General features: G+C 40.3%; 1 pseudogene; it reads left to right on the forward strand.

Moving 5' to 3' along the window:
* The first annotated feature begins 5,889 nt into the window (after positions 1–5,889).
* Positions 5,890–10,103, forward strand: LOC107139691 (annotated as a pseudogene).
* Positions 10,104–13,834: the final 3,731 nt, after the last annotated feature.

Raw genomic sequence — 13,834 nt, forward strand, 5'->3', positions numbered from 1 at the left:
GGGGGGGGGGGGACGGGGAACTGGAGAGGATGGGTGGGTTCCTCGGAAACTGGCCACTCGCCCTCTACGACATATTGATTAGGTGGGGGCAGGCTACTGCCCACCCCCGGGGACCGAAGGGATCTAGCTGGAGGCAGCCCCCCAACCCCACACCCCAAGTCCTAGAAGGCTGCCAACAGGCAGAGTAAGGCGCCTCCTTAAGGCGCGCGGGCTGCTCTCAGTCCCCACCCACTGGCTCTTAGGCTCGCAGTCTCCCGCACCAACCCTACAGGGCTCCTCCCTTCCTCCTCTGCTCTTCTCCGTCGCCTCTTTCCGGAGGCCCAATGGCCCTCCCGGCTCACCTGCCCTGGCTGCTGAAGAGGCTCCCTTACCTGCGCTCCGGGAAAGTGCCGGGTGACGGGCCTTCTGTGCCCAACTATTGATGGTTGCTGTGATTTTTTTGAAGGGCGGGTGCCCGGGGACGAGAATTTAGGAAGTATCCCGGCACTACCTCCCCACTCGGGACCCTTACTTCCCATCCTGTTGGAGACCACCTGGCCTTAATGGAACTCATTTCCCTGCCTGCACCCCCACCTCCGAAATGTGACCTACTTTAAATATGAGCTACTTCTTAAAAACCATTAACACTCACGGCAAAAACCGGATCCAAATTTTCGATAACCATTTTTTCTTTGAAATACTATTCTATTGCATCACTGCTCAAAAGCTTGAAAGGTCAATGGCCATTTTTAGTTGAAGCGGTGGCTATGGGGAAGTTGGGCGAGGAAGGCAGAGATGGTGTGGGGGAGGCGCAGCTTGCAAACCTTGCCGGGTGCCCCCCCTGCCGGCTCTGAGAGGAAGAGTGAACCAGCTCCCAGCCTTTGGATAGGGAGTCAGGGACCAATGTTTTTCCTCAATATTTTTTCTGCTTTTTAGAAAACTCTATGCACATGATATGCACGTGAGTTCTGGGAGGGGGGCATTTTTTAGCTAACCAACGGGTTTGTAAACAATGGAGTGGTATGCATGGAGCCATGTTTTGTTTTTAATATTTGGTGGAGAAGGTGAAGCTAATTGAGCCCTACTTAAAACCCTCTACGAAGTAGGTGAATAATCCTACACAAATCATTTTCCCTCTCTGTACCAAAATAAACTTCCAGAATCACTGCATCTACTAGGATTCACCTAATTCTAAAGTATTTTAGATGATTTCTCCTTCCTTGGTACAGGATCCCGAAGGAAGAATGTGCCTACATATTTGTAGTGTTAAGTTAAAAGCTAGTCCAAAATTTTTTACAAAGATAAAACATTTAATTCCATTTAATTGTCATTTGTAATGAATCTTCCAGCTGTGGGAACACCACGCTTTGTAGCAAAACAGGATTTTTAAAAATTTTTGCTTCTAAAATGTTTCTCAGCGATGCCCAGCATTTTATCGGCCTTTCCAGACCTCTAGAAATACATATGGGAGCCGTGTAGGAAAATGTTTATGGGATCATGCAAGTGAAAAAAAGTAGAACATGAAATTGTGTCTTTGTTATGATTACAACACTATGCAATTGTGTACACATATGGGCAAAACCAAAGGGAATGTGGAGAAATGAAAGCAGCTGTTTTTAGGGTGGCAGGATCTGGATGAATTTTTACATTTGACTTTCTTTAATATGCTTACAGTTTTGTTTGTTTGGGGTACCAGGGATTGATCTCAGGGGCACCTAACCACTGAGCCACATCCCCAGCCCTATTTTGTATATTATTTAGAGACAGGGTCTCACTGAGTTGCTTAGTGCCTCACTTTTGCTGAGGCTGAGCTTTGAACTCACATTCCTCTAGCTTCAGCCTCCTGAGCCACAGGGATTACAGGTGTGAGCCACCACACCTGACTGCTTCCATTATTTTTGATAGTCATCATTTTTCCAAAATCCCATGTGAGACAATATCTTCAGTTACTCTAATTGAGTGGAGTGGAATGGAGTTTGTGGGACTTAGAACTCATCTCAAAGGACCCTTCTTTTTTTAGTAGTAGATGGACATAATACCTTTATTTTATTTATTTTTTACGTGGCACTGAGGATCAAACCCAGTGCCTCACACATGCTAGGTGACTGCTCTACCACTGAGCCACAACCCCAGCCCCTCAAAGGACCTTTCTCTTGAGCCTCAAGTTTGCCCTTCTGTATCACCTTTCAGATGTCTAATAGGCATCTCTAATTTCATAGAGGTCCTTTTCCGACATTTTCTTACATCTCTAATTTCAAAGTTGAGACCTCATGACTCCCTCAAAAAAGTAAATAAATAAATAAATAAATAAATAAATAAATAAAAACAAAGACAAGCCGTTCTTCCTACACTTTTCCCCATTTCTGAAAACATCAGTTTCACTCTTCAGTTGTTCAGGTCAAAAGCCTTAGAGTCATCATTGACTACTCTTTCTCACACATCCCACATCCCACCCATTGGCCAATCCTTCCATTCTTATTTCACAATAAATCCAGAATTGAAGTGCTTGCCACGTGTCCACAGCACACCAGTTCAAGCCACCCATTAACCTCTGCTCAGGTAACTGCAACAGTCTCTTGAAAAGCCTCCCTATCCCTCCAAAGTCTCTTTCTAACAGAGTAGTTACAGTGAGTCTGTTTAAACTAGGTCATTTCACATCCCTTTCCTGGTCCAACCCAAATAGCTGCATCACATCTGAAGGGGATCAGGGAAGCCAATAAGCACTGTATAGCTTCTTGTCACTGTGATAAAATGCCTGAGATAAACAACCGGTTAAGAGGAAAGATAGATTTTGACTCACAATTTGAGAGGTTTCAGCCTATGGTCACTTTGAGACTGTGACAAGGCAGGACCACATGACAAAGCAAAGCTGCTCACCTCAGAGTGATTCCATTTGGTCTTAGATTTTCAGGAACATATCTGTCCTGTTGGGTGGGGCGTGTTCACAGTTGCAGAAATAAGCTGCCACTCTACATGAGGAGGAAAGGGAGGGCAGTTGTCACAAAGCTGAAGAGTGTTTTCTATTGCCTACATTAAAGACTAGCCAAGGCTTGAAACCCTCCTTGGTGTGCCAAACCAGAACCAGACACATTTGGTTTTGCAATGTCAGATGGATACTGGAATTGGCAAGGGCTCCACACTGAACTCCTGCTGAGTTTCACAGAAGGTATTTTGTTTTGGAGGGAGTGAACAGCATGAGGTGAGGGTGCAATAGCATGATCTCTGACAACTATATCTGATGCACTTGTGAACAGAAGATAATACTTTCAAGCATCCACCACCCCTTCCTCTTAGAATTTGCCATCTCCCTACCATTACCACACACACAGCACCCTGACGACTACCTGTGATTCTGAAACCCATTCTTCTGGCATGCATATGACCTAGGCTAGCTCATAGGAATGCTTTGTGCCCTCAGATATGAGACTTTATTCAGTATCACAAACCTGCATGGGCAACTGATTTTTTTTTTTCAGGATCTTATGTAAATGCTGCAAGAGAAGTAGTTTTATCCCTCTGAAAAGACAAGCAGTAATAGCCATGTAAGTCAACTTTTTACCATTTAGTGGGAACCTGTCAGAGAATGAAGGCAACAGAAAAGAAAACAAAGCAGAGGCTTGAGTGATGGGGAAAGATTCCCGTGCACTTGAATCCAGTGTGACTGATGCTGTACTCCCCTTGAACTTCATACAGGAGCCAGTGAATTTATTTTTTCCTGACCTGGTTTGATTTGGGTTTCTATAACTTGTAACCAAAGGCCTTCTCACGGGTACAGTGGATTGGTATGGAAGTATTTAGGGCAAGCATTGGAATGCTGAAGTGAAAGAGGAAAAAAAGAGCTTCCTTCTACTTTAACAAACCTCCTACTTTTCACCTGGGCTTCTCAGTGCCAGCTCCTTTTTACATTGTCCTACGTGCTCCCTCCCCATAATGGAGGACATTTACCAGTGGGCAAAAGAAGACTGAGAAGAGCAGATACCATTAGCTTTGGTGCTCTGAGTCAGGAATGAGGATAAGGAGAAGCAAGGCAGATGGCTTTCCCCCAGACTTCTGGAACCTGAAAACATGGTGGATGGTATGCCCATGGTCTTTCCACTAATGGAAGTGGAAGGAAGTCATGTTCTAGTACAGTGGCTATCCATGCTATAGAAGTCACAGATTTCTCAGAAATTCTGGTAAAATCTAGAGACCCCATTTTTCCTTTCTCTTCTTAACCATAAGACCTGTCCCATTCCCTCCGGGCAGTAGTAGTAGCTGTCCCGTTTAGAAGGCACATGCCCTACCCTTCCCCCCAGTCCTCCCCATGGCCTCCCAACACTGAGCACGACTTGCTATTTGTCACCCTTGCATTCTTTTTCTTATGATTGAAAAATATTTCTCTGGATCCAAGTGTCTACCAGAAGTGGGCAACTGAAAGATAGACCCCAAAGTCTATAAGAGAGTATTTCTCTACCGAAGTGAAGAATATTCCTCTGTGTTTAGTAGGCTGGGTTCTCACACCTGACTTATTTTATTCTTCTATTTTCCTAACTGGGCTTATATATATTTATGTGCCTAAAATTTTTTTCTGCAGAAAAAAAATGTTCAAGAGGCACAGATTTTCGGGGTTAATTGACAATCTGAAGCTGACTGGATCCCCAGAGGCCTATTGAAATCAGGTGGCAACCCTCATTTAAGTGAGTAGATGGTCTTCAGTAAAATCCTCTTGCAAGATGAAGTCTGCCTTCAGGGTCCTATGGGACTCTCTGTATTGGAATTAGGCTGTGCAGTCAGAGGATCCTCAATTATAAGGCTCTGGTATAGGAAAGGACACTATTGCACCAGAGCAAGATGGTTTTCTTTCTCCTTTCTCCTCCCCCACAGTGCTCTAACCTTCTGGTCTTCTTGTTTCTTAATACATCCAGCCTGCCTCGAGGCCTGTGTCCTTGCTCTTTCTGGAATGCTCTTTCCCCAATATTCTTCTGGTGTTGCTCCCCCACTTCACTCAGGTCCTGCTCAGAGAGGTTTTTCCTCCCCCACTTTATATAAAATGGCAGCTCTTGTCAGTGACTGTTTATTTCTTCTGCTTTTCTTTTCATTCTAACACTTGATTTTAGTTTTTGCAGTGCTGGGGATTGAATCCAGAGGCTTCTGTATGCTGTGTGAGTGCTCTGCCCTGAGCTACATCCCCAGCCTCTGATCATTGTAATACTTTCTACTACCTGACATTATAATAGCTATTCATTTGATATTTGTTGATTGTCTTTCACCAGAATATAAGCAAGGTTTATGTTTGTTGTATTCATTATCTCCTCAGTGTAGGCACCCCATATAAAATTATTAGGAAAGAGTGAGTCTAATGCATCCTCAAATAAGCAAACTGGAAAATGTTCACCACCTTCTTTTTGGCTTGAACTTTAACTTTTTCATCTTCAAATGCTTAGATGTGCTTCTCAGCTTACTCTTTGGCTTACGTTCTGCACTCCAATCTACTACCAAGAGGAGCTTGTCTTTCTTGGAGTTTCTCCTTAAATTCCATGAGTCTGACCCCATAACAACAGTACATAGTGAAGGTCATGTGAGAGATTCATCAGTTGGTGAGTCCTTACAATGTTCCAGGTCTTATGGACAAATATAGCTCAGCCCCCCTCTTAAGGAGGTCTCCGTCTAGTGAGAGAGGAACACACCATCATTGGATAATTCTAACAAAGGGTGATCAATCATGGGAAATGAACAGAGTGGTTTTACAGGCAGCTGGGAAGCATTACCATGACCACCTTGGAAAGTCTGGGCAGGCTTCACAGAAGAGGGACCATGACGGAGCCCCTTAACCTCTCTAGATTTTTGTTTTCTTGCTAGTGTAATGAAGAATTTGGACTGATGAGCCATTAAGTTTTCTTTCCCCTTTGAATTGCTTCCAAGCTCTGTTCCATGACCTCCAAAAGAGCAGTTGATGGTGTTATTAGACCTAAGCCTAGGAAGTTTCTAGATATATTTGACTTTCCAGAGAAGTTCACAAAGGTCAAGGCCTGCTGTGATGACGTGGTAAGCGGAACAGGGAGAAGAAATACCTATTAGTAAACAACCAACAGCACTCCTGGCTTAGTCATGGAATTCTGAGAAGCAAGAGCACGCAGTGAACCAATCAGTAGATTGGCAATCATGGGTGAAACCAACTTTAACCAAACCAGTCAAAGCCACACGAGGCAGACCCTACAAACAGCAGCGACCTCCACAAACCCCAGGAGAACCTCCATACACCGTCCACACAGGGAAATCGAGCTGATCACACATACAGTCCTTTTCTGCCACCCCAGCATGTTAAAATTATTATCTTGCCCCACCATAAAGAAAAGTGATATAATAATATCTGTTTGCCTTTAATGAGTTTAATCTCTCTTCACCAATACATTTTAACTTGTAGCTGATTTTGTCTTATAACAAGCTTTGATGATAACAGAAAAAATTCATACTTTACATGTAACAGGAATTAAGACAAAGTACATTAAAATAGATTGTTCCATATTTGTAAAGAAATTGTTCTTAGGAAAATGGTATAGGTTTAATATGAACAAAGGTGACATTCTATGTGGAAAAAAATGCTTGGAGGGTAAGTTGATTTTAAAATAGATCACTGACATCATTTTGAGTGCTATTCCAATAAATAAGACTAAAACATCCTCAAAGATCATTTACAGTATTTAAACAGAGGCCAGGAAGAAAGAATTGAGGGAGAAAGTTAGGTCCTTTATGTTTTGTTTTAAAATACTACCAATCAAGACATTTTTACAGTTCAGTGTAGGCCAAAACTTCTAAAATAAACACTAAAGTCTTGTTTCTTTTAAAATATATATTTTAAAAATCTATTTAGAAATAACTCTTTGAACATCATGATAGTAAGCCCTGCAATTTTTTCTTTGGCTTTTCCAATACTTGCTGGGAGAATTTTTGATTGCAGATTCTCTTAAACCAGTTAATCCCTCACCAACACCACCCCCTGACTTCCATTTTTAAAACCCATTCTTAAAAGAGGTAAATTTGTCTTTCTCAACATGATAGTTCTAGTCCAAAGTATACGATGCCTTCTACTCTCCCACAACTACCAACTTTTCCCCTCAAATGCTCATTGTTAACTACATTAATTGTATTGTGATCTGTTGGTTTCAGCTATTAACGGACAAAAAGAAAAAAATGTCATGAGATGAAATGATTAAATAAGTAGATGATGACTGACTGTAACAATTGGTAAATCAGAAGATAGTTATATGCCAACATCTCACACAAAGACTACACAAAATAGTGAAACACACACTACAAAGCTTACTTAAGAAGAAAGGGATGATTTGTTTAGTTCTACTTCATTAAATAAATAGACTCCTGGTGCTGAAGGCTTCATGGCTGAATTCTATCTAACACTTAAGAAACAACGTCCACTCAACATAAACTTTAAAAAGTAAAAAACAGAGATAGGCACATTTAACAAGTCCTATTAGGAGACCAGCATTATCTAGATGCAAAAGACAGACAATACATACAGGAAAACTATAGACCAATATCTCTTGTAAACATAGTTACAAAATAGTAGTAAACTGAATCCAAGAATATATGAACAGGATAATATATTATGACCTATTTGGGCATATTCCAGAAAGGAAGGATTGATTCAGCATTCAAAGCCAATCATTAAAACTCATGATCTCAACAGGCTAAAATAGTAACAGCATAAATTACCTGAATAATGCAAGCAAAAGCATTTATAAAATTCAACATCTAGCATCATAAAAAAAATTCAGGGACTGGAGGTGTAGGTCAGTGATAGTATCCATGCTTAGCATGTGGGAGACTCTAGTTTCAAACCCCAGTGCTGAAAAAGAAAAAAAAAAAAAATCAACAAACTAGAAATAGAAAGAAATGTCTTCAATCTGATAAATCTTATCTGCAAAAATAATACCTAATGCTAACACCATTTTTTTTTTGGGGGGGGGTACTGGGGATTGAACCCAGGGGTGTTTAACAACTGAGCAACATCCTCAGCCTATATATATGTTTTTTAATTTAGAGACAGGGTCTCACTGAGTTTCTTAGGACCTTGCTGAGTTGCTGAGGCTATATTTGAACTCTCGATCCTCCTGCCTCAGCCTCCTAAGCCACTGGGATTTCAGGTGTGCACCATTGTGCCCAATCGCTAATACCATTCTTAATGGTAAAATAGTGAATGCTTTCCCCTTAATTTGTAACTAAGCAAGAATGTCTAATTTTCCACTTTTTTTCACTATTGTATCAGAGATCCTAGCCAATACAATAAGGCGAGAAAAAAAATTAAGTACATAATTTAGAAAGGAAGAAGTACTTAAATGCTGATAGCATAATCATTTACACAGAAAATTCTAAGGAATAAACTACTTAAAATATGTAATTTTAACCAAGTACAGTGGCACATGCCTGTAATCCCAGTGGCTTGGGAAGCTGAAGCAGGAGGATCAAGAGTTCAAAGCCAACCTCAGCAAATTAGCAAGGCTCTAAGCAACTCAGTGAGACCCTATTTCTAAATAAAATATAAAAAGTGTCTGGGGATATGGTTAAGTGCCTCTGAGTTCAATCTCTGGCACTCCCCACCCCCCAAAAAAGTGATTTTAGCTATATTTCAATTTTTACTTTGGCTTTTCCAATACTTGCTGGAAAAGATGGTAGGCCAATATAATAAATAAGTTGTTTTTTATTTACTTGCAATAAACACTTAGAAATTGAAAATGTTCAAAATGCAATTTACAATATTTTAAAACATAAAAGACTTAGTGGTAAATTTAATCAAATATGTGTAAGGCTTGTAGATTATAAAATTTTTCAAAATACTGAGAGAAATCAAGAAAGAACTAAACAAAGGAAGAGACAGATCATGCTCATGAATGGAAAGAGTCAATACTGTTAAGGTGTCAGTTCTCCCCAAATTGATTTATAGATTCAACACAACCCTAAATAAAACTCAAAACAGCCTTTATTTTGGTAGAAATTGACAAATTGATATTAAGATTTATATGAAATGCAAAGAACCTAGAAATCATGTTGAAAAACAATAACAGAATTAGAGAAAGCATGCTATCTAATTTCAGTATTTATTCTAAAACTACAGTAATCAAAACAATGCAATATTTATGTGAATATATTTATATTTTATTTATATTTCAATATTTATGGAACAAAAGATCTGACTAGAGAGTCCAGAAATAGACCCACCAATATAGAGTCAACCAAATTTTCAACAAAAGTGCCTAGTAGTTCAAGAGAGAAAGGATAGCTTTTCAACAAATGATTCTATAGCAACTGGACAGCTATATACCAGAAATATTAAGCCTCGATCTTCACCTCATACCATATACAAAAATTAACTTGAAATGGATTATAGATCTAAATGTTAGAGACAAAACTATAAAACTTTTGAGAAAACATAGGAGAAAATCTGGTTACCTTGAGTTAGGCAAAGTGTTCATAGATTTAGATCTAGATCTAGATATAGTTTGTGTCCTTAGAAAATTCTATATCTGATAAAAACTTGTATCTAGATCACATAAAAGAACTTTACATCTCAATAATAAGAATATTAAAAATAATTTTTAAAAGGCCCTCCAAGCCAGCTCCACCACCTCCATATCTTCCAGGGCCAGTGTGAGCACCCTGCAGTGCTCCATGGAGTAGCTCAACTGGAGGCCCCTATGCAGAGGATCAAAGTCTCTGAGGTGGCTGAAGGGCTTCAACAGTACTGCATGCAGGATGGCACAAGGATGCTCCTCTGGCATCCAGCTGGAAGCAACCCCTTCTGGGAGCCCAGACCCTGTGCTTTACTCTGATGACTGTAGGAAAAAAGTTCATTGAGGAATGCCTTCAAGCCCAAAGGGATGAATGACTCCAAGTCTCAGGAGAACACTTTTCTCTATTCAAATGACTTTGATTGAGATAATTCAGACCTTTCCTGTGACCTGCCCCTACAGCCACAATCCTAGAGAAACTAACGATTTTCTACTCAAATAAAGGATCCAACTGAAGGAGTAGAGTTTTAAGTAATAAAAGCCTGGTTCTTTTTGTAAAGTGCTTTATAAACAAAATTTTTACCATCAAATATGCCAAAATATACCACTTTAATAAGTGAATTTACTGGTGTTGCTATATTTGGAATATCATGTATGTTTTATTTACTGGATGCTTACATTTTGGGAAGAAAAACACTTTGTTTAGTAAAAAAAAATGAATTTTTGTAATTTGTTATTCCTAAGTTTTTACACTACAATAAAATGCATTCTTTTGTCGTGAATTTATAATTACTAAATGAATAGAATATAGTATTGGAGGGAATAATAGGCTTCACTAATTAAATGATGTTTGATTTTTACAAATGAGAAAATTGTTTTATTTTTAACACTAAACATGGGAGATAACTTTGAACAAACTTCTTTGCAAAGATTAATGTTGCATTGTACATTAGTTTGCCCCATCTTGTTTATGAGGCAGATTTGGTCTTTTTTTTTTTAAGTTTCTTTATGTTATAGTTGTGGTTGTACTTTTAAAAAAGATACATTATTTCATGTCTTTAAAAAATGTTTAAAATATGACCTACATACAGAACATTGCAAATGGTTAAATACAAAGTAAAAAAAAAATTTTTTTACAACCAAAAAGAACTCTTCATGTCACAAGTGTTTTACTTTGATGATGTGTCTTTGATTCAATTTGGAACACTTTTAGAAATAGTACTATATCCAAACCATTGTATAACAGCAATAAAAAGAGAGCAAACCACTGATACACGTAACGATATGAATTATTCTCAAAAGCAACATATTAAGTATTAGAAGCCAGATGTGTAAATGTCTATCTACTAGATGATTCCATTTATATGACATTCTAGAAAACGGATCAAATGGGGAATAGGGGAGTGAAGACATGGACTGCAAAGGAGACAAGGGGCACATGTGGTTGATGGAAATGTTCTGTATCTTAAGGTGGCAGTTATGTGACTGTAGACAACCAACAAAAATTCATTGATCTATATACTGGACAGGGATACATTTTATTTTATATAAAATATTCCCTAATAAACCTGAATATTTAAAAAGCAAAATTGGAAGAGAACTACCTTGGGGAAGGATAAAGAAGATAGGGAGCCAGGTGTGGTGGCTACTGTAATCAGAGCAGCTTCAGTGGGCTGAGGCAGGGATCACAAGTTCAAAGCCAGCCTCAGCAACTTAGTGAGGCCTTAAGCAATTTAGAGAGCTCATGTCTCAAAATAAAATTTAAAAGGTCTGGGGATGTTTAGTGGTAAGGCACCACTGGGTTCAATCCTGGGTTCCAAAAAAAGAAAAAGAAAAAAGAGAAGAAAGATCTAGACATACCTTCTAATCTTGATTCAGGTTTTCAAGAAAGAACAGTTGGGCTTTAATGAAATTACAGATAGGAAGGGATATTGACATATCTTTTAAAGATAGCACTCTCGCAGTTTTCCCAAGGAGTTGAAGGCATTTCATACACATTCATTTTCAGTTTGCAACTGATCTATAAAGTGGGCAGAAAGGCAGGTCGAGCAGGATGCCATAGGAACCCAAGAGCTTTGCCCCAGGGAGAGACATGATGGGATGGGACTTACATGATGAAAAGATCACCGTGGCAGTCACCAAGTAGAAAGTGAAGTTGATCAGGGCAAAAAGAACTGGATGTATATGCTTGTTGAAATTATCTCATGACAGATGCTGAAGGATAGTGTGTATGTGTGTGAGTGTGTAGTTGGGGGTGGGGCGGTTACAAGATAGGGGCAGCCATTCAGAGGAACTCAGTCATTGGCTGAATGTGCAGGAGGCTAGGGAGAATGTGTCACTGGGGATTAAACTAAGGTTTCTGACGTGATTGGGAGATGATGTGACACCAAAAGAATCTCGGAAGAAAGGCAAGTTGGCCCATGTGAGAAGTGTTCTCTGGGACGCTTGTCCACGTCAATCTGAGTGTTCCATCTTGGCCTTTTCCAAAGGCCCCACCCTGCCACAGGCAGAGTTTGAGGTCCCCCCCCTCTACTCCCACATTATATTAAATGAGTAGTAAAGGATAAGTCATCTGTGGTGTGCCCATCTGTCCTGCATGAGTACTGCTCAACAAACAGAAGGACCTGTGTGTCTTCTCCATGTTCAGAGCAAGTATAGAACCCATATTGTGTCCACCAATTCTGCCTGACTCACCCCTGTATCCTTGTCTACCCTATTCACCCTTCTGCTTCTCCTCTGAGTCATTCCTCTGCCACCTGCCACCTGCAGACTGTACTGTGGCAGTCCCTCTGCCTAGAATATTCTTTTTCCCCAAAATCCCTCCCACAGCTGAACATCTCTTAGTCATTTCTTGATCTCAGTTAAGCCATTGTTTCCTTTAAGAAACCTTCAAAAATCAAAAAAAAAAAAAAAAAGAAACCTTCAGAGTAACTCCAAATCCATCCCAGGTCCCCTCTAGAATGTTCCCAAAGCACCTCTACTTCCAGGTAAATTTGTATCTACCATCCTATTACCATTGCTCATTTTCCCTGCTACCCTCTAAGTTTCGGCAGATCAAAGACTCTATCTATCTTAGTTATTGTGGTAGCAGCAGTAGCACTTCATGTCTTAGACCATTTAAGTTGTTGTAGCAAAATTCCTTACACTGGGAAATTTAGGAACAACACAAATTTAAGGCTCACAATTCTGGAGGCTGAGAAGTCCAAGATCAGTGCCAGCAGATTCTATGTCTAGTGAGGGCTTGCTCTCTGCTTCAAAGATGGCGCTTCTGACTCTGTCCTCACAGGAAAATAAGGGCAGACAAGCTCTCTTGGGCCTCTTTTATAAGGGCACTAATCCCACTTACTAGGACTCTGCCCTCATGACCTAACCATCTCTTAGATGCTCCTAAGATTATTTTGTTGGACGTTAGGTTTCAACCTATGAATTTGGGGGGAACACAAATCTTCAAACAATATTGGCTAACATTTATCAGGTGCTTAATATAAGCCAGGCATCCTTTCAAGTATTTTGATGTATTAACTAACTTGGTTTTAATGTTATGATCACATTTTGCAAGTCAAGAAAACAAGATATGAGGAGGCAAACAATTTGCTTGAGGGCAACATTCTAAAGAAAGATACTGATAAACAACATGTTTATTACGTGTACACTAGTTCCTAGCCTGGTGCCTGTCAGAGAAGAGATAATCAGTAAATGTTTGCAGAATTGATCTGAGGTTGTACCTGGGCTGGCAGCTGTGCCTGGCAGAGAAGAGAGGGCAGATCAGGCAAATGCTCATAAACATGGGCACACATACCAGGCTTAGGTGCTGGGGATGCAGTGCTGAAAAACCTCCAAGCACAGCTGCTTTAGGGCCTCAGAGAAGGGGTTTCAGCCTCTCAGAACAGCTTCAGAAACCATTTCATTTTCTGGGGTATAAAATCTAGACACAATGCTTGACTCCTCTCCCTGATTTCTTTCTCTCCCGCAGGGCTGATACGAAGGAAGGATTTCACACACCATCCTTGCCTTACCCGACAGTGGCTCTCCCTGGTGGTCAGGCTACGTGTGCTGAAGACTCACTTGACTATCTATCTATTAAGGGGAAGACATTCCACCAAATGATGGAGGTGCCCCTGATAGATGGGGGTGTTCACCCTGCATGTTAGCCATCCAGCAAAGGGTTCTCAGGAACAACCCATAACTAAGAGAGCATGCTGGGAATGGTGCACAAAGCAACATCTCTGGAGTGTCTTTAACTTTGATGCCAAAAGCTACCCTGAATGAACTCAATCAATCAGAGACCCTGGAACGGGGAACCCAGGCACTGGTATTTTCTAAACTGCCAGGAGATTCCACATTGGAGACCC

The sequence above is a fragment of the Marmota marmota genome, unplaced genomic scaffold, assembly GCF_001458135.2.
Source record: "Marmota marmota marmota unplaced genomic scaffold, marMar, whole genome shotgun sequence".
In the NCBI taxonomy this organism is placed as follows: domain Eukaryota; kingdom Metazoa; phylum Chordata; class Mammalia; order Rodentia; family Sciuridae; genus Marmota; species Marmota marmota.